Raw genomic sequence first — 26,912 nt, forward strand, 5'->3', positions numbered from 1 at the left:
TGACAAACATTTTAACAGGATATTTGATAATTGTTGATCCTTTTTAGTTGATTTAAGTAGTTGCTTCACATGTGCCTTGTTCTCTTCCACCATAAGATTCACCTATGAACATTACAGAGGCACTAGAAAAACAAAGATGATAAAGGTTCAGTTTTTGTTTCTAATTATGGAATATCTTTTCTTTTTCCACAGTTCTTTTAAATATGCTTTTCACCATTTGCTCACAAGATCCGTCTGAAACAAGTATATCAGAACAAATATCATTTAAAAATGTCCATTTTTAAATCTAGCATGCTTTTGGTGCCTAGAAAAGTCACAAGCACCTCACTTACCCCACCTCCCCCCAAATTAACCTTTTTTCATACCTCAAGGGTTAGCTTATAACTTCCTTTCTCTCTGTCTGGGATACTTATTTCTCTTGCCTTACATGCCTAACAAGGGGTGGCACTCTTCCTCCAGGAAAGAAATCTATTTTCCATTCAATTGCTTTCTCCATTCCTTACTATCATCTGTCCACAGGAGTTGGACAGAAGACAGTAAGCTGGGAAATTTGGTGAAAGGATACATGGTGGATACACAGGCACTTAGTCAAATGCAAAGAACTGCTCAAACCATGAACTTTATTTAATAAAAATGCATTACTATTTTTACTAGTTTTAAAAACTGTCTCACACTAATGCAAAATGGTAACAATAGGGAAAATTGTGGGGAGGGAGAGAAGAAGTAGATATTAACTACTTTGTGCTCAATTTTTCTATAGACCATTTTGTTGAAAAGATCAAGTAACTTGTCTGGAGCCACCCAGGGCCTACATCAGTTCTCACCAATTTCTACCCTCTTCAGGCAACAAGCCCAGCACAAGAAGCACCTACTGTTTAGCATCTCTGTTTAGACTGGTGGGTAGATGTAATTTGTGATGAGCAGGAGTTGGAGGTCATCTTACCTTTGGGTCCAAGTCAATTTCTATGAACTGTTTTTATATAGGAATAGAGATGATATGTTGAAAGCTATCTGATTTCTGTTTTCATGTCTCATGTGGTCCCCAATACTGTAGAGAAGCCCAGTAATAGTTATGTACTCTCATTACACCCAACTTCTTCATGACCCTCCTCTAACTTATTTATTTATTATTTTGCAATGTCTCTCACTGTCTTTGAATAGGCAGAATAGCACAGCTGTTAAGAGTAGGAACATGGGAGCCGGATCTCAGAGATTTAAATTCTAGCCATGCCACTTAGTACAGATGTAAAATATGACAAGTTACTTGATCTTTTCAACAAAATTGTCTATAGAAAAATTGAGCAGAAAGTAGTCAATATCTACTTCTTCTCTCCCTCCCCACAATTTTCCCTATTGTTACCATTTTGCATTAGTGTGAGACAGTTTTTAAAACTAGTAAAAATAGTAATGCATTTGTATTAAATAAAGTTCATGGTTTGAGCAGTTCTTTGCATTTGACTAAATGCCTGTGTATCCACCATGTTATCATAAAAAATAATTTCACAGTACTAAAATGTTCTCTATTAATCCTTCCTCTTTGCTTTCCCCAACCCTTGGCAATCAAAGGTGTGTAGTCATATCTCACTATTGTTTTAATTTGCAATTCTCTAATGGCATTTGATGTTGACCATCTTTATATACTTATTTACCATTGGTTTATGTATATAAAGATGGTCAACAATAAGAAAAACAATCCAGTTTAAAAGTAGGCAATGGATATGAACAGACACCCACTTTTAAACTGGATTACTTGTTTTCTAACTGTTGGGTTTTTAAAGTTCTTTGACTATTTTGTATTAAAATCATTTATCAGATGTGTTTTTCTGTAAATATTATCTCTCATTCTATTCCTTCTCTTTTTATCCAGTTAACAGAGCCTTTCATGGAGCAGAAGTTTTTAACTTTAATATAGTCTGACATATCAGTTGTGTTTTTTATGGATCATGCTTTTAGTGTTATATTTGAAAGCTCATTGACAAATCCAAGATCACCTCTATTTTCTCCTATTTCCTAGAAGTTGTGTAGTTTGCATTTTTATTTAGGTATGAATCTTCTGATTTAATTTTTTTTTGTGAAAGGCATAAGGTTGTGTTTAGTTTCCTTTTTTAACATATGGATGTTCAGTTGTTCCAGCATCATTTGTTGAAAAGACTATTCTGTCACTTTTGGATTGCCTTTACTCCTTTGTGAGAGGTCAATTGAGTATAATTGAGTGGGCCTATTTATGGGTCCTCCATTCAAATGCATTGGTACATTTGTCTATTCTTTTAGCAATACCACAGTGTCTTGATTATTGTAGAGCTTTATAATAAGTCCTGTGGTCAGGTGGCTTTAAGTCATCAACTTTGTTCTTCAACAATGAATTGCTATTTGGGGTATTTTGAATTTTCATATAAACTTAAGAATAAGTTTGCCTATATTCACACAGTGAATTACTGTAATTTTGGTTGCAATTGTCTTGAATCTACAGATAATAACTGGGAAGTGATACAGTTTTTCCATCTATGAACAAGGAGTATCTAGTTATTTAGATTTTCTTTGATTTCTGTCAGTAGAGTTTTGTAGTTTTCCTCATATAAATCTTGAATGTATTTTCTTAGATTGGCATTGCATTTATTGGTGATGATACAAATTGTGTTGTTTTTAAAATTTCAAATCCCAATTGCTCATTGCTGGTATATGAGAAGTAATTTACTTTTGTGTATTAAGCCTGTGTCCTGAAAATTTGCTGTAATTGCTTACTAGGTCCAGGGTTTTTATTTGCTTTCTTTTTTCTTTTTTTTTCTGGTTTGGTCAATTTTTTGAAATTTTCTACATAGATAGGCATTTCAGTTGTGAACAATTTTATAGTTGTTGTCAATCTGTATACCTTTAATTTCCATCTCATCTTATTGCATTAACTCACACTTGTAGCAAATGTTAAATAAAAGGGTTAGAGGGTTCATCCGTGTCAAGTTCCCATTCTAAGGAGAAAAGCATCCGATTGTTCCTCATTAGATATATTGTAAGCTGTAGAGATTTCCCTCCATAAATGTTTTTATCAAGTTGGAGAGGTTTACTCTATTCCTAGTTCCCTGTGAGTTTTAGGCTTTTGTTCTTTTAAATCATGAGCGCATGTTGGACTTTGTCAAATGTTTTTCTCTGCATCTGTTGATATGATCAAGTGAATTTATTCTTTGGTCTACCAATGTGAGGAATTGTATTAATTATTTTTTGAATGTTAAAGCAGTCTTTACCTGGGATAATTCTCATGCCACTGTAGTATATAATTCTTTTTGTGTATTGTCAGATTTAAAGTTTTATTAAAGATTTTGTATCTATTACAAGAGATATTGTATTGTAGTTCGCTTTTCTTATAATGTCTATATCTGGTTTTGGTTATTTTGGTAATTCTGGCCTCATAGAATAAGTTGGGAAGTATGTCCTCAACATTTATTTTCTAAATCAGATTGTAGCAAGTTGGTATAATCTGTTCCTTGAATGGTTGGTAAAATAAACCAATGAAACCATCTGAGCCTGATGTTTTCTGGTTTGGAAGGCAATTGATTACTGATTCAATTTTGTAAAGACAGGAGCCTATTGAAATTATATATTTTGTGGATTGTCTTTGAGTTCTCATTTTTAGGCATATAGTCAATCATAATATTCCTTTATTATACTTTTAGTGTTCTTGCAACAGTTAGTGATAGCACCTTTTTCATCTGACATTAGTAATACATGTCTTCTCATACTTTCTCTCTAATTTTTTGTTTTGTTTTGCTTTTTGTTTTTATTAGCCTGGAAAGAATTTTCACTTTTCAGGGCATCAGCTTTTGGTTTCATTGATTTTTCTCTGTTATTTTCCTGTTTTTCTATTTCATTCCCTTTTTCCTCTGATTTTTGTCATTTATTTTCTTCTGTTTATTTTATATTTAGTTTGCTCACATTCTAGTTCCCTCATCTGAAAGTTTAATTACCAATTTTAGCTCTCTCTTTCCTAATGTATGAATTTAATTGTATAAATTTTCTGCTAAGTAGTTTTCACTGCATTCCACAAATTTTGATAGGTTGTATTTATTTTTTGCTAGTTTGAAAATTTTTAAATATTTCTCTTGAAGCTTATTCTTTTTTATTTAGAAGCATGTGATTAATCTTAAAATTCCCTAGTTATCTCTCTGATATTTATTATTAGTTTTATTCCATTAATGATTGAGAACATAATTTGTATGATATCTACAATTTCAAATTTGTTAAATTTTGTTATATGGCCCATAATGTATCTATCATGGTGACTATTCAATGTGATCTTGAGAAAAATGTGTATTTGCTATTGTTGGGTAAGAGTATTTCATAAATGTCGATAAGGCTGAATTCATTGATGATGCAATTCAGTTCAACTATTTAGTAATTTTCTGCTTGCTATGTCAGTTACCAATAGAAATTTATAATCATAATGGTGGTTTTATCTGTTTTTTTCTTGTATTTCTATCAGTTTTTGCCTCCTGTATTTTTATTCTTTCTTGTCTGGTGCATACACACTAAGAATTGTTGTATCTTCTTGGCATAGTGATCCTTTATCTTTATGTAATGCCCCTTTTTATACCTGATCCTTTTCCTTTCTGTGAAATTGCTTTGTCAGAAATGAATGGGCCTACTCTGGTTGTTTCTGATTAGTGTTAAACATTATTTATCTTTCTCCATACCATTGCTGTTAATCAATTTATATCTTTATACTTTAGGTGGATTTCTTGTTGACAACATATAGTTGAGTCTTAATTTTGTAATCCATCCTAACAATCTCTGTCTTATAATTGGTATATTTTGTCCATTCATATTTAGTGATTGTCAGTACAGTTGTATTATTGCACCATATGTGTAGCGATTTTCTATTCATTGGCTTTTGTCTTTGTCCTCCACAACATTTTTTTTTTGTCTTTCACTCCTTTTTTAAATTTTATTTTACCAACTCTGGTTTAAACTGAGTATTTATATGCTTATACTTTCTCTCCTTTAATAGGTCTTAGTTATATTTTTGTAAAAATTTTTGTGTGTCTGCATTAGAATTTCCAATATATATATCTACAGTTCATTCAAATACATTTTCAGAAAATGCTATCTTGCTTCATGAGTCATACTAGTACCTAACATTATTTTCATTTTTCCCTCTGTCATTTACAAAATTACTGTTTTTCATTTCATTGGTCCATAACCTATAAGCATTAAATACACTATCACTATTAATATTTTGTGCATACTGTTATTTGGCAGATCAAGTAAGAATTTTTTCAATAAATGGTTTTATTTTACACAGGTGCTATGCTGCATGCCTGTAATCCCAGTGATTCAGGAGGCTGAGGCAGAAGAACCATGAGTTCAAGGCCAGTCTCAGAAACTTAGTTAGGTCCTGTCTCAAAATAAAAAATAATTTTAAAAAACGCTGGAGTGTATGTAGTTCAATGGTAAAGCACCTGTGGATTCAATCCCCAGTGCAGCAAACAAAACATAGACTTGCTTTTATCTTCATTTGTTCCTGCTGTATTGTTCTTTCAATTTTTATTATGTAGACCCATGTTTCTGAGCTGTATCTTTTTCCTTCCCACTGAAAAATTTCTTTAACATTTCTTGCCATTTTTGTGTATCTGAGAACTTCTTTAATTTGACTTCATTTTCGAAGGATAATTTCAAAATGTTGGTGTTTCCCCCCACCCCAATGCTTTGTTTCACTTTATGCTCTTTCTGTTTGCATGTTTTCTGAAGAGATACCCAATATGTTTCTTATATTCCTTCCTCTGCAAAGCTTTACTTTTCCTCTCACTTATTGCAAGATTTTATTTTATTTTGCAGTTTGGATATGATATGCCTATAGTTATTTAAAATGTTTGATATCTTCTTAGCTAACTGGATCTATGATTTCTATTATTAATTTTGGAAAATTCTAAGACATTATTACTTCATATGTTTCTTCTGTTATTTTTTCTTTCTTCACCTATTGATATTCAATTATGAATGTTTGCATACTTTGTAATTGACCCATAATTCTTATTTATTCTGTTTCATCATTTCCACAATTTTTTGTCTGAGTTTTTTACATTTCTGTTTCAGCAGTATGTATTTGGTATATTTTTAAGCTTACAGATTCTTTCCTTGGCAGGTTCCAGTCCACTGATAAGCACATAATGTATTCGTCCTTTCTATTACAGTTTTTTGATTTATGGAACTTTTATTTTGATTCTTTCTTAGAATTTCAATCTTCCTATTTATATTATACCTGTATTTGTACATTTTGTCTACTGTTTCTATTAAAGCCCTTAGCATGTTATTTTAAACTTGTGGTCTGATAATTGCAAGATTTCAGTTGTACCTGAATCTCATTTGTATTTTCAGATTGTGATATTTTCCTTTATCATATCTTGTAATTTTTGTTAAAAACTAAACATAAGCTGTGTAGTACAAGGAAGAGTGGTAATGTGAAACTTTCTCTGGCTAGGAAGTTATTCTGTGGGTTTTTTCTGTAGTTCTAGTGTCAGAAGCTGAAATATCTAATGTTGTTGTTTTTCTCTCCCATGTTGACTTTGTTCTTAGTGACTTTTAAAATAGGGTTCAAGGCTTGTGATTCTCCGATATAATCTTTATTCATATGATGGTAAGGAATGGAAAATGGAAACTATTCTATAGCTCTATGATTAGGTCTCAATCTTTTAGTGAATCTTAACTATTTCTTTCCCTCCCACATGGAAGGCTAGAGGAAGCTGGGGTTGGACATTTTTCTTTTTCAAAGTTATGTAGACTCCTTGGTTAAAAAAAAAAGTTAGGCTCTATCTAGTAAAATGGGACTCCGACTGCCTTATGATCTTCCCTTAAGGGAAGCCAGTTTTCAAGGAAATTTGAGAAACTGGTCCTATTTCAAAATGGCTCCTTTCCTTTTCCCCTGCAAGAAGGAGAGTAAAATTTTGCAAAGGTCTTCACTGTGGTAACCTGGTAGAGTTTTTGAAGATAAACTCATTAAAGTGTGCCCCAACAAGACTGGGCCTCCAAGTTTTTAATGCTCATCCTATTCTACACTAAGCATCCAGCAATTCATTGACTACAGTTTCAAGTGTTTTTATCACACTGGATCTTGCTGTGAGAACTTTGTTTCCAGGTTTCAGCTCTATTTATACCTAATCTACTTATCTGCCTCTTGCAGCATTTTGCCCTGTTGCTTTAGTGCCCTGATGGATCTAAGAAGAATTTTTATTTTTCAATTTTTTCATTTTTTTTTCTTATGAAGAGGATGGGAATTGTTACGGTTTAGATATGGGGTGTCCCCCTAAAGCTCATGTGTGAGAAGATGCAAGAATGTTCAGGTGAAAAGATTAGGTTATGAGAGGTATAATCTAATAATTGTATTAATCCACTGATATGAGTTAATGGGTGGTAACTGTAAAAAGGTGGTAACTGTAAAAACCTAGAGGAAATAGGTTACTGGGGACGTGCTTTTGGGGTTTATATTTTGTTCCTGGTACTTGGCGTGCTCTCTCTCCCCCTACCCCTCTCTCCTTCCTGGTTTCTTTCCTCTGCTATGCCCTTCTGCCATGATACTCTGCCTCATCTTGGACCTAGTGCTATGTAATTGGCTAACCATGGACTGAGCCTCTGAAATCACAAGCCCAAATTAGCTTTTCCTCTTCTAAGTTGTTTTTGTCAGGTACATTGGTCGCAAAGATGTAAAGCTGACTTAAACAGAAATGACTTCTGTTATGGTTTGTCTTAAATATCCTCCAAAGGCCATGTGCTAAATGCTCTGTTGCCACCTGTGCCAGTATTGGGAGGATGAACCCTATAGGAGGTGGGGCCTAGTGAGAGGAAGTTAGGTCATTGGGGGCCAGTAGTGAAGAGAATACTGGAACCCTGGCCCCTTCCTCTCTATTCCTTTGCTTTTTGGCTACCATGAGGTGAGCAGCAGCTGCCACTCACTCAGCATAATGATGTTCTGCCTCAACATGGGCCCAAAAGCAATGGAGTCAACCGACCAAAGTCTGAAACCTCTCAAACCATGAGCCAAAATAAATCTTTTCTACTTAGGTTGAATTTCTCAATATTTGGCCACAGAAACAGAGAAATGACTGACACAACTTCTAACATCCTTATGTTTTGAAATGGAACAGGGAACTCAAATAAATTTTTGTATTTCACCTTCTTCATCTACAAAATTAGAATAATCATAATATTTACCTAATAAGATGATGTAAGATTTAAATAAGTGATATATAGTGATTGGGATGGAGCTTGGCATGTAGTAAATTCACAGTATTATTATTGTTAAGGGGCATGAGAGCAGGGGCAAGGTCTGTTCTATCCTTGGCTGCTTCCAGGTGTATGGCACATAGTAGTCCTTAAATTATTTTTAACTAATAAATGTTCTTGAAGTCAGACTAAAGCATTAGTAATCTCTATCTATCACAAGCAAGTGGGGGAAATGTCATGAATAGGGAGAGAAGGCATGGTTTCTACATCCACTCATTAGGGATGAAAGACTGATAAGTGACCAAAGAGTCTCACATTATAATACCATTTTACCATTTTGTATTTTCATAAATTCAATAGAATATGTAAGATAGGTCTGAATTGACCCATATCATATAATAATGACTTCTGTCAATAGCACTATCATAAGTTCCTGTGGGATCATTAGTTTAGTCTTTTTGTGTGTATATGTGCATATGTGTTATAGTTCATGTGTGTATATGTGTATGGCTCATGTATAAGAAAATGCCAGGAGATTTGGAGAAGAAATGGTTGGATCATAGCCTTAACACAATCAGTGAATTAATCCCTTGATAGGGATTAACTGAGTGGTAACTGAAGTGGAAGGGTGTGGCTGGAGGAGTTAAGAATTGGGGTGTGACTTTGGGGTATATATTTGTATCTGGCTAGTGGAACCTCTCTTTCTCTGCTTCCTGATTATCATGTGAGCTGCTTCCCTCTGCCACACTCTCCCACCATGATGTTCAGCGTCGCCTTGAGCCCTGAGGAATACAGTTGGCCTTCTATGGACTAAGACCTCTGAAACTGCGAGCTCCTAAATAAACTTTCCCTTCTCTATAATTGTGCTGTTCAGGTCTTTTAGTCACAGAAGCGAAAAGGCTGACTAAATCAATTTGTGATACTGGGGTTTGAACCCAGGGTCTCACACATGCTAGATAAGGGTTCTACCTTTAAGCTATAACCCCAACCCTTTTTATTTTGAGACAGTCTCTCTAAGTTGTCCAGGTTAGCCTTGAACTTAAGGACTTTCCTGCCTCAACCTCCCAAGTATCTGGGATTACAGGTGTGTGCCACCACACCCAGGCTGTTTAGTCTACTCATCTTTTTTTTTTTTTTTTTTAAGATTCATATGCCCACTTTTATCTTATTTTCAACAAATGTTTCAAGGAACCCAATGGGAAAAGTATAGTCTTTTCAATAAATGATGTTGGAATAACTAAATATCCATATGGGAACAAATTAATCTTGTTCTTTCTCATATTAATCATGAAAATTAATTTGTAATGGACTATAGATCTGAACATAAAAGCTAAACTAAAAACTTCCAGAATAAAACAGGAGAATATTTTCAGGACTTGGGGGAAGACAAAAATAAAAAATTGTAAATTAGACAATCAAAATTAAAACTTCTGCTCAAAACATCATTATGAAAATTTATAAGCAAATGACAGGGCATAATCAAATGTTTGCAAAACATATCTAACAAAGTAATGGTATCTAGGATATACTAAGAACTCCTAAACCTCCGGCTGGGGATACAGCTCAGTGGTAGTCTACTTGTCTTGTTGAGTACTTTATATCAGCTCTAAAATAGAGACCATCACATCCTTACATGTATGTTCTGTCAGTCTAGGAAATTATGAACATGACAGGGAACACATCCAGAATTCCTTATCTGAATGACTTTCACCTTGTCAGCAAGAACACTTATAGTATTGAAAATGGTATCTCACCATTTCAGTACCGAACATATATTTTTTGGCATTACTCCATCTAGTGGCTAAAATCAGAAGTAGTTAAATTCAGTTCTTTTTCTTCCTTGTCCTTCTTTTGTCTTAGTTTTAAAAAAATGCATTTATGTCACACAGTCATCTCCAAAGCGTCCAACTTCCATAAATGGAAAGAATTGTCTGCAGTTGTAGATCTTTGATTTTATAATTTTTGACCTTTCCATGACAGGCATAAACAAAATTTATGTTTTTTATCCTTAAATAATAGAAGTTGTTTCTGTCAAATTTCCTTTAACCTACCTATCCTTGATGGATATTGAAAAGGTAAACTGGAAGAAAAGAATTAGCATTTACTTAGCATCTCATGCCATTCTTTTCATCATACTGTTATATGTTCTAGGAAATATTTAGAGTAGTTTACAAAGTTTTATAAACTTCAGAAAGATTTTATGCAGCAGATAATATGGAAAAGTAGAAAGGGAACCAAGGGTGTAACATGGGGGTTAAGACACAGGTAATTGATGAAGATGGATGCACTTTCTATAAAGGCCACAAACTCAAGTGTCCAGTAGGAACTCCTGAAAGGGGAGTAGTCATGAACTTCATAATTGCCCATCAGAATAAAATAAACCAAATTTTATTTGAAGCACAACCATTAGAAGTGTTTCTAAGAAACTGACGTGAAATGTCTGCCCAAGATTAACATAAAGATCGTCAAATGTGGTTTGGTATATCACACTTTTATCAGCACTTAACATCAACACAGACCATCAGTCTGTCTTTTACAACACCTCTCACCATCGCCATTGGTATCACATGAGAATGAAATTCAGTTCCTGAAGTTTGGTTGGAAGTTATGTTGATAAAACTCAGGATCACGTCTTCTGACTGTTTTCCTACTTTATGGTAAGCAGAGGAATGATCCAGTTTTTAGTTTTAAGATTATCTGACCTGACGATTGCTTTTCTCTACAGTTGCTCATGATTTTGCATGTCACTGAGCCGAGTGACTAGAGATGGCCTCGGGTTCTTTGCATTCCCTGTCTCACATGCATGTCTCTGTCCCACCCCAATGTAGACCCTAGTCTACTGCATCCCTATCACACTGGCCTTCTCATGGATTCTTCACCTCCAAACTGTCTAACGTTCCCACTAATTAACCTTACACTATTTCCCTGTGTCATGTCACTCCCTGTTTGTGCTGCTTATGTAGTTTCACTATTGCTTGAATAGTGGAACTTATAAAAATCTCACCTTAATCTTTAAGACCTCTTATAGACTAACCATTACAAACCTATCTATCACATTTTCTTGAACAAATATTTAAATAATCTGTTACCACATGTAATTGTTGATTTTTTTTCGGTATTCCAGTTTTATTTACCACTTCATACACCATTATGGTCTACAGAAAGCCTATGGTGCTGTAAATACCAGCTCCTCCTTGGTATCTGCTGGATCTTGCTTGGTCCATCCTCTGCATTCTTGTGCAGTTTGCACCTCTCACGTGCTTGCGGTTATCCCAGTTTACCTCTCCTCTCATGTCAAGTGGCCCCGCCCATGCTCAGTACGCACCAGCCACTTCCCTTCAGCCCCTAGGACCGCCAAGCTCTTTCTAGTGTTGGACTCTTGGCTTCCCTTTCCCATCTTCTGTAATGCTCAGACCTTGATTCCTTGAGGTGAGAGCTGTCTCAGTTCTCAACCCTCAGAGAGGCCTCGCTTAATAAAGCTCATATAAGCAGATAGCCCTCTTCATTCTCCATTTATCCTTTATGACCTTTCTCCCAACATTAAATATGTATAAAGAAATGCCCTATCAAAGTGTATAAATGCATTCTACTGTTATGTACAACTAATTAGAACAAATAAAATTTTAAAAATTCCAAAAAAAAAAAAAAAAAAAAAAAAAAGAAATACCCTGTGCTGGCCTATATTATCTGTTTTCCTCCTCAATTTGGTGACTATTCAAAAGGTAAGCTTTTGAAAAAGTTTTGTCTGGTAAATGACAACAGATAGTATGCATGCTTTTATTGAATATCACAACTCCTCTGCCTAGTATCATATGGAAAGTAGAAGAAATTGATAAAGATCATTGTTGAATTCAGTTGAGTTTTGTCTCTTTCCTCTTCATAGCTTTTAAGACTTCCAAGAGCAGTGATAGTATTTTTTATCCCTTCTATGTAACACTACTTTCACATAATATTACACATTATAGTGATTATTTTTATTGAATCAATGGATAGAGCACTGAATTATGTCAAATGCCTAACTTTTATTTCTTTCAGAAAACTAGTAAATTAAACACATATTGAAATCATATTTTATGATTGATCCTTACAGTGAGTCATGATACTACCTATGTAAAATTAAAATTATGCATCCAAATTATAATGGATACATAAATAATAGTCATTTATAAAATATTGTATATTTTAGGCAATAACTTTATAATATTCTTAAATCACTCATTTTAATTTTTTTTGAAAAGGAACGTGTTGTCATTTCTAGTGTCTGTTTACATTCAATGAGTATTATAATTATTGGCTATATATATCATACCTGCAAAAGTGTCCTCACAAAACAACAACAACATTATTTTGTTGATTTGGTTATCACAAGTTCCGAATTTAAACATCAATATAGTTAATGGATCAATAAAATGATAAAGCAAGAAGACTATTGGCTTGAGTGAATCATTGAAGGAGTTTTAATTTGTGACTTTATGATAGACAAGTTTTGATCCACAAAAATAACTTGTCTCTTTTCGACCAGTTTCCTTCTCTCCTATTCTTAGGTTTATAAAGAGGACTACATATTTGAGAGGATCATTTATACTGCCTGACACACAATAAGCATTTAATAAGGTAGTCTTTAATAAATTGTTAAGAAAACTTCAAAATAGGAAAACAAATTATTTCCTAATAATTTCTTCAACAATCAGAAACTAGTGAATTTATGTGGCTCAAGATGTAAGTCAACACTATGTCTGTTGAGTTCATGTCTGAAGACATAGTAATTGTTTAGTTGGGTCTTTTCCTTCAAACCTTATCTCTAACTATATTCTTTTAGCATAACAACTTCATTTTAAAACAAATAGAGTATTAGATGAAGAGTCATCAGCACCTCCATTCTTAACTGGAATGCTTTGTGAGCCCATCCAATCCACATGTACCAATGATTTTTTTTTTCATTTTTATAAGCTGCATTTTGATTCATTGTACACAAATGGGGTACAACTTTTCGTTTCTGTGGCCTGTACACGATGTAGATTCACACCATTTGTGTAATAATACATGTACGTAGGGTAACTAATGGTTGGATCTGCAAACTGTAAAACCCATTTTTCTTTAAAAATAGCTCTTCATGAAGCGATCAATATTCAGAATGGTCTGCAAATATCAGATGTGTGGTCCAAGCTCCAGTCAAATGAAGTGAACAATTTTTAGTCACTTGCCCAGCAGTTGAAACAAGAAGATGGTAAATATTGATAGGCTTATCCCAGGGTGCTGGCCACAGAGGGCCTGGACTGCCTCTTGGAGCAAATAAACAAGAATTTTCTACAGTATTTAAACCTGTCCAGCCTTTCTCAGCCAGCTTCTCTCTTTCCTCTTCACTGTGATTATGTACCACTTATTTCCAGCCACATTTTGATTGTCCTGATGTTAAATTATAGCAAGTATTTTAGAGATGTTTCCCTTTCTTTCAACCACAAGTTTAGATTATGTGAGTCATTGCATTTATATCAGCTTTTGCTCCTTAGTTTGCTTATCCCATCTCAATAGGCCACCACAATGTTTGCTTTTGTTCATTACGCATTTTGAATGTCATGCAAAGCATTGCGACAGAAAAGCATTTAAGCAGTAGAATATATAAACCAGTCAAGTGATTTCATCTGAAATCAAAAGTCTAACTTTCAAGAGACTTGATATTGAGAGCCAATGGAGTCTATGAGGATCCCAGAACCCAGTGTTTGATTTCCTGTTTAAATACTTCATTGATTGTTAATAAAACCATATCTGCTGTGAGAGTTTTCTAACCAAATGTCTTGTTTGTTTATTTTATTATTTTGAAGTGTATATGTAATTCTTCATGACTAGGTTACAATTTTACAGCTGGGAGTGATCTTTGAATTCATCCCTCTATCCAAACTCCTCAAACTACAAACAAGGAAACCAAAGCTCTGGGAGGTTAGCAAGGGACAAACCCTGGGGCCCTGAGATTGTTAGTGATAATGTGGTATGTTTTTCCAAGATGAGATTCCTAAGCTTTCCTGATAACATTTAAATCTTTGTTTCGTAAGCACTGGGTTCATCATTTCAAAACCATAGGGAGTGGAGAGGAAATGTGCTATAGAAGAAGTTAGAAGTTCCGTTTTTTTTTTTTTTTTTTTTTTTTCTTTAAAGAACAGTTTTAATTTTCTTTTTAAAAGCAATTTACTTTTTGTTTTTAACCTTTGCTTGGTCATAAATCCGCTTTGAGAACTTGCTGAAGACTCTGGACCTTTTGGATGGAAAAACTTGCAGACACACAGAAATTCACAATTTCATAGAACCATAAACTCTTGAAACTTCTAGAGTTGTTTATGTGTTGATTCATAAATGTTTACTAATGGTTGTCTAATCATATTTCTACATTTGAATAAATTTAGACATTGCCATTTGAAGTAATGTGATGGTTATTTGATAAATGGCCGTTATCACTGCTAAGAAGATTATAAAATTATTATTAAGTAAAATGATAGACTTAACATATGAGTAAAATGAATGACTCTGCCCAAAATTGTTTTGATTCCTATGATCACACTGTGAGAAATATTCCATTATTGCCTATCAATTTTAACTCACTCCTGTGTTTTGTTTGACATGATGGGATGCTTTATAGATAAGATTTTGAAATGAATATGGAAAAACATGAATAAACATACTAGAAATTTCCTAACATGTCTAAAAGATATTAATAGCAAATGTCATTGGTCAACAGGTAGAAACAGAACATTATAACAAACATTCATTATAACTAATATTCAAAGGCTAAAATGATATTGTTGCTAGGTTGCGAGGAGACTTCTTTGGGGCTGGAAAACTGGCCTGAATCTTTTCATCATGAGGGTGGCTTGTACTGAGCAAAGATTTGTGTTTTAAGTCTCAACTGTAGTACTGTAGTGCAGCTGTGGGAAACCCATTCACACTTAAAGACATGAAGAGAAGCAGTAAGTTAAAGGACCTGCTGTAATGTTTGTCCATCTAAGATATCAATGACAACAGGAAAACTAGCATGAATGTGCTCATGCACACGCACACCTACACACAGAACAGAATGTCTACTAACTAAATTGATTTTAAAATATATTACTTTTATTCCATTTGTGTATAAGCAAAAATGCATTCTGCTGTCATGTATAACTAAATAGGACAGATAAAAAAATTCAGATGTCAGGGTGAGTCTACCAAAACATAGCAAGACTGCCTGAAATAAGATAGGCAAATGTTTCATCTCTCTTTCAAAGAATCTTCTCAGTTCCTGTCTTCCTACACCCAAACAGAGACTAGCTCTGAAGGGAAGCAGGCAGGAATAAGAATGCAGGTTGGTGCACTGTTGCCTCAGGGGAGGAAAAGATGGCTGAAGGAAAAGGTCAAAAGATGTACCCGTTGAGAATTGTGGTTTCAAGTACTTGGTCTACTCAAGTCCCAGGCAGTGCAGCAGGAGAGCCAGTGGCATGCCAGCTGAGTGATGCTAAGAGAAAGAAACCCTTTCAGACTTTGGAACTGGTTGAGGGGTTGTCACATCTGCCCACCTTCTCTCAATAAATAGGAAGAGCTTATTCTACCAGAATCGACACGAGTAGAGTGAGTCCAGCGTGATCCAGGCAGGCTGTTGAAGTGAGAGATCTTTTGTCCTTCTAGCACAAAGGGGAAAAACCAGTGATATGTAATAAAATATTACAGAGCCAGAGAACAGGACTGTCAGGATCTTACAGAATATGTCGGGTGAGAGCCAACCTCTGAACACCCCAGGACCAGGAAAAATTTTTGGAACATGGCTGAACAATATAGAAGAATACAAGCTCCAACCCATATGTAAAAGAAGCAGAAAATGTAAGAAGAGCGTGAATTGAAACAAACAAATGCAAGAGTAGACTAAAAAGGAGACTAAGTGAAAGAAGCAAGGGAGACAAGGACCTAAAAATCCAATATGGGATTAAAATTTATATTGCAGATAGGAACATAGAAATGAGACACCAGAGAAATCAGTGATGTGGAGAAACACCTTTCCCTCTTTCAGAAGACAGAGAAAAATAAAATGGATGAAAACAATCTAATAAATGATTGGGGGAGGCAGAGGGCAGGAGAATAATCTGAGTGTTGAGCATTCTTGAGGAAAATACCCTCCAAAATTATAAACAATACTCAAAGACACTTTTGAGGGCCATTTCTGACCTGATTAAAACTCTGTATAATAGACTAAAATACATTTATTGAAAAAAAAATAACACACTAGACAAATTCAGGGAAATCATTGAAAAGGTAGAGTGAAAAAAATTATAAGTGCAGAGAGAATAAAATGTTTTATTTTGAATAAATATTATCAGAGGGAACTCAAACTTCTCCATGCAAAAGGGAACTTAAAATTTTTAATTTAAAATGTTGCAATTTAGAATTTAATTTCAAATGAAATTGATTTTGATGTGGGAAGGCGCTAGAAATACATTCTCAGATATACTACTGGTATATTTGAAGAATGCCTGAAAAAGTTGAAGGAATCAGCCAGACTTGATAGCACATACCTGTAATCCCAGCATCTTGGGAGGCTAAGGCAGGAGGATAACAAGTTTGAGGTCAACCTCAGCAATTTAGTGAGGCCCTAAGCAACTTAGTGATACCCTGTCTTAAAGTAAAAAATAAAAAGGAATGGGGATGTGGTTCAGTGGTTGAGCGTCCCATGACTCAATACCTTATATAGAAAAAAAAAAGTTGAAGAAGTCAAAACAGAAATGCCATGACTTAAAAGATTTTGAAATGAATATGGAAAATCATTAAGTCTAAATAATTATTGTATATTTAGTTGCAAAAGCATCATACTTTTCAAATATACATCAAAATTATATAACTATATACCAAAAGTATATATCATAAGTATTTTGTAAAATAAGCTGTCCTGTTTATAATTTTTAAAGTAATCTGCTTTTATGTTTTCAAAATTATTATAAATAAAATATATAGACAAAACAAGCAGAATAAGTCTCTGTCACAAAAGACCACAAAGGGATCAGCAAGAAAACATGAAAACCAGAAAAAGTTCAATGACATATTACTGTGCTCATGACATAATGTCAAAATCAGTGCAAAAATCTATTTGATCTATGAACTCAATATGTTTTAAAATAATTGTACATGCATGCGTACATAGCCTAAATATATACATTAAAAGCTTATAGGAGGACATTTTAAGTTGTTTTTAGTTTCATTGTAGCTCTCTCTCTCTCTCTCTCTCTCTCTCTCTCTCTCTCTCTACATATATATGTGTGTGTGTGTGTGTGTGTGTGTGTAAGCAATATGTTTAATTGGATGATTTCCATAAACTATACATGAAGTTTCTAACCATCACAATTCAGTGAAGTTCAAGACATTAAGTTACAGGTTGTGGGAAAGAAGGCAGCACCAATGGTGGCACCTTCCAATCGTGGTTTTCCTAAGGGTAAACGGGTGGGGGTGTCATTTTTAAGCAGAGCCCCTCATTTCAATATACAAAGAATTACTCTGATCCGTATTAAATTATATTGAAAACGAAATGGACTAAAAAGCAAAACTACTCTATGCTGGGGTGGAGGTGGGAGGAAAAGAATGGGTCCTTCAGCGCAGGGAGGAGAGCTGGGAGCAGGTTCTGTGGCCGTGAGAGACCCGGGTCACTCACGCTGCTCCATTTTTAATTTCGGTGGTCTCAGGAAGCTCTGATTTTTCTTCTCTTTCTTCCCCTTTGTATTTGCTTGGAAGTCTCGCCAGCTGTCCACCCGACCATCTCGATTTCCTCCAAGTGTTTCTGCCACTCCCTTTCTCGTTTGGCTTTCTCTTGAGCTTCGGTCTCCGCTTCCTTCGTCGTTTCCTTTCGTGCATCTCTTTTGCTTCTCTCTTTTCTTTTCATTTCCAGCTCAGCAAAGTTTCACGGTCTGTTTGAATACTGCTTGTTTGAACAACTCGGGATCCTCTTCCTCTACATTTCCTCCTTCTTTAATCGTTTTTTCCGCTCTTTCACAGTGTGTTCCACGTGCTCTTTTCCTGCCTGAATTACATCCAGCGCCCTCTTTTGTTCCTGATCCGGTAGCGACTTGTGAGCTTGGTCCACAGCTTCAGAGGCCTTTTGTGCTCCGTCAGCACCACCCTGATTTTTGTCAGGATGCACCAATATGGACAACTGCTGAAACCTCTTTTTTATTTCTTCACCTGTCACTTCAGGTCCATCTGAAGAACCTCAAACGGATTCAAATTGAAATAAGAGGAACTGGGACGGGTCTGTCTTTCAATCCGATTTTTGGACGTCAGAACCGCATCTCTCTCCTCTGTTTGTCTCACCTCACTGGTCTTAAGTGCTTCCTCTGTGCTGCCTCCGCCGAAGCCCAGCTCTCTCCTGAAGGCGCCATTTCCCCCGCCCAGCCACCACATGACCCTCTCTATATTTTTAACACAAACATATTATTTTTATATCCAGAAAACAGAAAAATGCTTGAAAATTGATAAGGAGGAATAGTAAGGAATTGACTGAGATAAAAAGAAAACCTGTTCTCAGCCAGGTACAGGTGTGATGGCATGCACCTGTAGCCCCAGTCCCTGGGAGGCTGAGGCAGGATTGCCTGGACAACACAGTGAGACCTTGTACAAGAAAGAAAAGGAACGAGAAACTTGATCTCCAGCCCTGTTTCACAGTCTTTTCAGCTCTTTTAGTCTAAGACTATAGGACTTTGTCTTATATTTGACATTTTACCTGTAGTGCAATTTGTGTTGACCAGAAGGTAAGTATATTAGTAGCTTGTTTCTTCTGAGTTCTTAATAAATGGTTAAAAGATTCATTTTCAAAATGTCCTTTGTTATTTTACAACCAAAAATTTTTAAACAAATTGATGATTTATTAACTGTGCTTAGTTACCTCCCACAGACAAACAAACCAACCTGTACAGGCATTTTTTTTTTTTTTTTTTAAGCCCAGAACCTTAGGATTCCTGTGGCCCTGTTTTGCATTGGAAATCCCATGCTTTGGCAAAAGCATTAGATTCCTTTGAGGAATATTGAGGCCTATTGTGAGCAATCTTTCTCAGGGACTCCATGATCTGAACATACTTAGCCTGTAAATGGAATATTGCTGTGGTATTTGTGGTGTCATTCAGTCTTTTCAATGCAAGGAAGCTATGAGAGTTAAAGTCAAGTAATAATGTGATCTTTTTTTCCACATAAACATATCCATGCCAACAGCATACAGTGGTTTCATTGGCTTTTAGGCAGTTCACTATTTTCACTTATCAGAGAAAATTAGATGTTTAATGATAAATTAGGCAATTCTCAGACATGATACAAACAATGAGAATATGTCCACATTTTTGGTTTGGACTTTTCTACACCCACAAGTTAGGGTTGGACTTATGTTAGTACAACTAATCTATATGCATATATTGAAACAATTTTCATACTGTTTTAGAACAATAACTTCTCATTTGATTTAAAAGTTAGCAACACTAAAGATTGTTTTGCTATCTTTTTGTCCAGCTCATTTATTGTCTGATGGTTGTTTGGAACTGATGAATCTTATACATTGAGTCCCAAATTTTTCCATTTATTGAGAAAAAAAAATGATGAAAACATCTCTATTAATAGTTGTATCTTTAGAATTCAATTTACCTAAAAATAACCAATGCTTTCCAGTATTAAGTAAGAAAACGGTGGGGGAGTAGGGGTGGGGTGGTAGGTGTGGAGTTATTAAACTCATGTATAGCCATGAGAGTTTCTAAAGTATGTTCTGGAAGCTAATTCTGCTGTAGGTGGGAGGGAAGACAGTTAATAAGCTTCTTCAAGTGCCTGTGTATCAGTATTTTTGCACTGTCAAAATAATGCTACATAATACCTCCCCACCACCAAATCAATTTCTTACAGCCACAAAAATTTATTCTCGAGAATATACCACTGGACTAGGGCAGCTCTGCTTTTTGACTGTGGTCACTATGAGTCTGTGGGGTGGCTTGGGTTTTCTATCTAGCTGAGGCACAGTTGGGCAGTGCTGCTCTTAGCTGCGTGTCTGTGGACTGGCGAGGAAGCTGAGCACATGTTTCTCATCCTTCTCGCAGCAGCAGGCCAACTAGGCAAGTTCTTCCAATGCCATGGCAAAAGACCTGGAGGGTGTGCTGAGCCAAGCCAATGTATCTGAAGTCCCTGCTTGCCTCATGTCTGCTAATGTCCCCAAAGCCAAAGAAACTCACAAGGCCAAGTGAAAAGGAAACATCCTCCTGCCACAGTAGTTAGGAGAGGGATTGGAACTTTCTAAATAAGAATCAAATCTATTATATTTTGGTAGGTTTAAATGGTTAAAGAGAGACTTCTGCCTTTTACCATGATGACAGCTTCTTTCCAACTAACTCTTACACTAGAACCCATTATAAAACCTGGATAAAATACAAAAACAGATGCTTGATGGCTTCAGAAAGCTTAGAACTTGAGAGGTCAAAATCTCAGAGACAAGAGAAGCACATTGAATTGAGTACCACGTTATCCTTGTTTTTCCCATATCTCTTTGAGGAACATGAACTAAAGGCCAAATGCAGAGCAGCATATGGGACTTGGAGCCCTCTCCCTAGGCTGGAGAGTAGCAATTAATACTTATTCAACACACTTACTTGCTATGAAGTCAGATCTTGGGGAGAAAAATGAAACCTCGGGAACTTGAGCATAAAATCCTATTTACATATTCTCCCTCTAAGTTTTTTGTTAATTTGTAATATGTATGTAGATCTGGCAAGAGAATCATGGGAGGCTGAAGAGCTGAGTAGAGACTGTGGAAACCCTGTGGTGCTATAAATACAGATATAGGAGTTTAGAGCATGCCAAAGCAGAGGAGTTTCATAAATACCAGTCTTCAGTTGAATCTTCTGATAGGCAAGAAGAAAATCCACAAATATTTAAAAATGATGCAATAGATTTCTAAATGACCCATGGGTTGAAGACAGCATCAAAATAAGAGACTATCAGTAAATTAGAAAACATTTTGAAATGAATGATAATGAAAAAGATATAAAACTTGTGAAATACAACTGAAGGTATACTAGGAAATATAAACACATATATTATAAAAGCAGTAATGCTAAAAAGCATTGATCTATTATTCATCAAATAAGCTAGGCTATGACAGTATATTAAACTTAAAGAAAAAATAAGAAATGAAATAGTAAGGCTAATAGCAGAGTTCAATGAAAGCTAATGTACTTTACAGAAAATCAAGACAGGAGTTGATTCTCTGAAAATTCTATATAAACTACTGAGAATATTGACATTAAAAAGAGAGAAGTTCCAATTTCTAGAATACAGATTCTTCTTATTAGAGGTTAATTAAAGGATATAATGAACGAACTGTGACAAAATTAAAGAGTTATGGTCAAATAGAAAAAATCCTTCCAATAACCAGGAAAATTTATTAAAATCAAAATAAGAGGAAAAAGAAACTGAAAAACCTACTACCTATTTAAAAGGGAATCTGTTCTTGCAAGCCTTTCTACCATCCCTACCCCCAACTCTAGGCCCAGATTTCTTTTCTCATCAGTCCTTCCAACATCTCAGGATAAAATAATGTCAATCCCTCAGAAACTACTCCAGAGAATAGAAAATGCAGGAATACCTTCACACTCATGTTTGGAGCTGTCATCCCTAACCACTTAACCTGAAATTTATTACAACAAAGGAGAGCGAAAGCTGTTTCCTCCCTCAAACATGGCTGGAGGCTCCCTCAGCAAGCACTGGGAAGGGGGTCCAGCTGCAGAACAACGGGGTGTCAGATGGTGATTCCAGGAGAGCCGGGGAAACAGAGAAAAATGCAATTCTACTAATAGAATTAAGTAGGGGAAGAAAGCAGCTTTCAACAGATTCAATAAAGCATTTGATAAATTTAACATATTAGAGCAAAGTAAGAAAAGAGTTGAAGATAAACAAGTCTTGTTAGATTATAGAACATTAATGAGAGAAATTTTATATGTTAAATTATCTAGGTATGTAAGTTCATATTTTATTTATATATTTACATGGTATAATAAACATATAATATATATTATGCTGCAATACATGTATAGTTAGTACTATATAATATATGTGACACTATAGATCTTATTGAGACAAATTTTAAATGATTGAAATAATGAAAGGATAAATTCTGTTCATATTGTGAAAATGTAAATTCTTCCCCAAGTGGGTTTTAGATTCAATATGATCTCTGCAAATTCCTGGACTTTCTTTGTCCATATGGAAAATGAAAAGTTGACTTTAAAATTTTTATTAAAATGAAAAGATTAGGTAAGTCAATTTTGAAAGAAAAAATGCAATTATTGCTATTGCACTTATAGAAATAGATATAAAAAATATTTCAGAGTTATAGTAATTAAAACAGTGTAGTAGGGGCTGGGGTTGTGGGTCAGTGGTAGAGTGCGCCTAGCATGCATGAGGCCCTGGGTTCAACCCTCAGCACCACATAAAAATAAAGGTCTTGTGTCCACCTAAAAACTAAAAAATATATATTAAAAAAACAGTATAGTATTGCACACTGTGTAAAGAGTCCAGAAACAGATCTGCTCGCATATAGTTATCTAATTTAAAATGAAGTGCTATTGCAGCATGGGATTGGGGAAGAAGAGTTCTTTTAAAATATATCATGCAGAATAAATCAGATACCTCGTCCATCCTTACCTCACACAATATAAAACAAATGTAACTGACTCTTCCGTGTAAATCTCTAACTCTGGTAATAGATGAAAATTTCTTGAAAAACAATAAAGATAAACATTGAGAATCATTAAAACTGAAAAACTTCTGTTCATTAACAGAAATCATTGAGAGAGTTTAAAGGGAAACCATAGTGTGAGAGATGATAATTATGACACATATAAAGAAAGGACTCATGTATAGAATGTTTGATAAAATTTACAGAGAAAAAGGAAAAAGATAACCTGACAGAAAGCCAAGGAAAAGATTTAAATGGCAACTACATGAAAGTGGCTATTCACATGAATGGTTGTGGAAAGCCCTGTACATTATCTCTCATCAGGAAAATCCAAATGCAATACTTGATGTAATTAATTCCACTGCACATCTACCACAGTGACCAAAAAAAAAAAAAAAGGCAACAGCAAGCATTGGAAAAGTTATGAAGTCAGTGGGAGTTTCACACCTGCTGAGGGCATGCATTGGGAATGTCACTTGGGAAAACATTTTGAGTATTTTCTGTAGTTTGGATCTGAAATGCCCTCCAAAGGCCCATGTGTTAAAGACTTGGTCCCCAGTAGGTGGCATGAGTGGGAGGTGATAGAACCTTTAAGTGGCGGGGCCTGGTGGAAGGAAGTTAGGTTATCGGTGACATTGACCTTGAAGGGATATTCAGACCCTGGGACCTTACTCTCTCTCTTGCTTCCCAGCTGCCATGAGATGAACAGGCCTCCTTCAATATTTGCTCCCGCTGAATGTATTGTGCTACCACAGACCCAGAGTAACAGTACCAAGTGACCATGAACTGAAAACCTCTGTAACTGTGAGCCAAAATAAACCTTTCCTCCTTTTGTCGGTTATCTCAGGCATGTTGTCAAAGTGACATAAAGCTGAATAACAGTATTTACACAATTGGGTATATATATAAAGTATGACCCAGTAATTCCATTGACATATACAAAAATGTTTATTGTAGCTTTATTTTTAATTCTTCGAAACTAGAATATATACCAGAAACCCAGTGAACAGATCAATTTTGTTATATTGACATAATGGAAGACATAATTAAATACTAAATAGTAATGAAAAAGAACATATAAGTCATATACAACAAAACCATTACATTTACAGAGATAATGTTAAGGGAATGAATGATTCCATTTATATGAAGTTTTAAGAGGCAAAATTATGAAGATAGAGGTAAAAGAGGTGCTGTCTTTTTCTATAAGATAATAATGGTGAACAGACATGAGGGAGGTTCTAGGGTATTATCAATATTTTATGTCATAATCTGTTTGTGTTTCACAGCATATTCACTTTGTATAAAATCATTGAGCTGCACGCTTCATTTGTGCAATATGAGTGTATTATATTTCAATGAACATTTAACCAAAATATGAGTAATGTGATAAAAAATGTTATATAATTGTATGTTTATATCTAATATGTATACATATAATTGTGTTTTAGTGAGGTTTTTCATTGCTGTGACCTAAATAACTGACAAGAACAACTTAATGGAGGAAAAGTTTATTTGGGGCTCACAGGTCTTAATTCCATAGGTGGATGACTCCATTTCTCTGGGCCCAAGTTGAGGCAGCACATGATTGGGGAAGGGTCCAAGTGGAGGAAAGCTGCTCAGCTCATGACTGGGTCAGGAAGCAGAGAGGAGTGGGGACCTGCCACTAAGAAGATGCGTCCTGATAGGGCACACCCCCAGGGGCCCTCCGTCCACACCCTCCTGCCTATAGCTACCACCTGTCAGTCCATTCCAACTAGGAGGCTGATTAGGTTACAGTTCTCACAATGCAATCACTTCACCTCTGAATATTGCTTCATTTACAGGAGCTTTTGGGGGACATTTTATATTCAAACCATAACAAGTATTACAGAATGTGTACTAACAAATATGACAAATTATTTTAGCCAGGGACAGTGGCACATGCCTGTAATCCCAGCTCCTGAGGAGGCTGAGGTAAGACGATCCCAAGTTTGAGACCAGCCTGAACAACCCCCATCTCAAAATAAAAATTAAAAGAGGCTGAGAATGTAGTTCAGCAGTAGAGTGACCCTGGGTTCAATTCCCTATACCCCCATAAATAGGGTATATATTTATATATTTATTTTTATCTATCTTATAATGTTCTCATAAGGAGTAGAAAGGCCATTTTTAAATGCTAATTCATTTCAAAGACTCTGATTTTTATTCCCAGAAATAATACCACTTCTAGTTAAGGTCAAGTTCCTTAATAATAATAATAATAACAATAATGATGATACTGATTATTTATAGAGCTATGGATGGAATTTAGGGCCTCCCACAAGCTATACAAGTGCTTTACCACTGAGCTATGTCCCCAACTTCCAGAACCTAAATTTAAAGATACAATTCTTTCTTTAATTATTTCATTAATTCAATTAATATCATACTTGTTAAAGCAAAGTATTCTATAGAAATATTTCTTGATTATAACCTGAACATAAAAACTCAATCCTGTATTCTTAAACAACTGCAATCAGTGATGAATATGGGCACTATTTGGCTTACCAGGTAATCCCCATATGCTGGTAATAATTATTGTGTGGAAATGAGCTCCAAGCTAAATGTCACCAACAATGACTGTACAGAATCATCCAGAACAAATTGCTCATGCTCAAACTTTTACTAAAAGAGCCTTTATTAGAATTATAGGAATTGTCTTTTATCATCAAAAATGCCACTGTCCTTGGAAATCAGGGCCTCACTGATGGATACTTCAATTGTTCATTCACCTTTAAGAAAAGCAGGTCACAATTTTATTGTAGTTTTGTGAAGCAACTGAAGGATGCTAAATTTACAGGTGCAAATCACCTCCGTACTCTCTAAAAAAGGCAGGATCAAGAAGGACTCTCTTACACAAAGAACATTCAGTGCCAAAGCAAAGCCACCCCTTAGATATTAGAATAAAACAGAATGGGAAATAAGCCTACATTCTGAAAGTGGTATGCACACTTGGATTTCAAACCAGATGCCTTGGTCTTGGGCTATTTGTGTCAATTGTTAAGTTTTTTAAAAAAAATTTTATTTGTTCTTTTTAGATATACATGACAGTAGGGAGTGTATTTTGACATGTTATATATGCATGGAATATAATTTATTCTAATTTGGATCCAATTCTTGGGGTTGTACATGATGTGGAGTTTTACTAGTCTGTATTCATATGTGAACATAGTAAAGCTTTGTTTGATTCATTCTGCTGCTTTCCTAATCCCATATCCCCTCCCTTCCCTTCATTCTCCTTCCTCTAATCCAATTAATTTCTACTCTTCCCCGCACCCTTATTGTGTAAGTGGATGGAACTGGAGACTATCTTGCTAAGTGAAATAAGCCAATCCCAAAAAGCCAAAGGTGGAATGTTCTCTCTGATACATGGATGGAAATGATAGATAAGGATCCATCATTAATACTGATCAGCCTCCCTCACTCTACATTTTCAAGGATTTGTAAAACTCATTACAAGAAAGAAGAAAGGAGGAAAAAAGTAAGAAAAACATGAACACAGAAATCATGCTAGACAGGGGTAATCTGTTCTACAGGCAAAGTAATTATTCTATCAGTGGAATTTCAAGAACCAAAGACAGAATCATGTTTAAGTACATGTGTTTATATTTCTGGGATAAAGATGTATAGTTTTCTGGTTCTCAAAACAACCCGATGCTCTCAAAAGGTTAAGAACCACTGAAATTGCAACTACTTTTTCTTCAAACACACCCACTCTCTGTGTTTTATATGAAGTACTGGAGTTTTAGGCCTCTGCTGCTTGCCTAAACTACCAGCATTTCTTTTTTAGCCTCTAAATCATTCAAAGTAAAGGGATCAAGTTGTTCCGCATTTCATGTTTTTTATTTTGTTCTTGTCTATGTTTGGGTGACTTTCAGAAAAGCAGAAATCAGTGACGGGCCTCTCATCTTACTCTTCTAAGTGCCAGCAGAACAGTGTTTGCCTGCTCCAGTGGTTTGAGGATTTTTCTTTTCTT

General features: G+C 35.2%; 1 pseudogene across 1 annotated transcript in view; it reads right to left on the bottom strand.

Annotated features, from left to right (window-relative positions):
• Positions 1-1,506: 1,506 nt before the first annotated feature.
• LOC306641210 (dnaJ homolog subfamily C member 8-like) overlaps positions 1,507-26,912 on the bottom strand; it is a 46,603-nt pseudogene continuing 21,197 nt past the window's right edge. The window contains exon 3 of the transcript XR_013766839.1: positions 1,507-25,756. The product of XR_013766839.1 is annotated as a dnaJ homolog subfamily C member 8-like (transcript). The remainder of the gene's footprint in view (positions 25,757-26,912) is intronic.

The sequence above is a fragment of the Sciurus vulgaris genome (genome assembly GCF_902686455.1).
Source record: "Sciurus vulgaris genome assembly, chromosome: 12".
In the NCBI taxonomy this organism is placed as follows: Eukaryota; Metazoa; Chordata; class Mammalia; order Rodentia; family Sciuridae; genus Sciurus; species Sciurus vulgaris.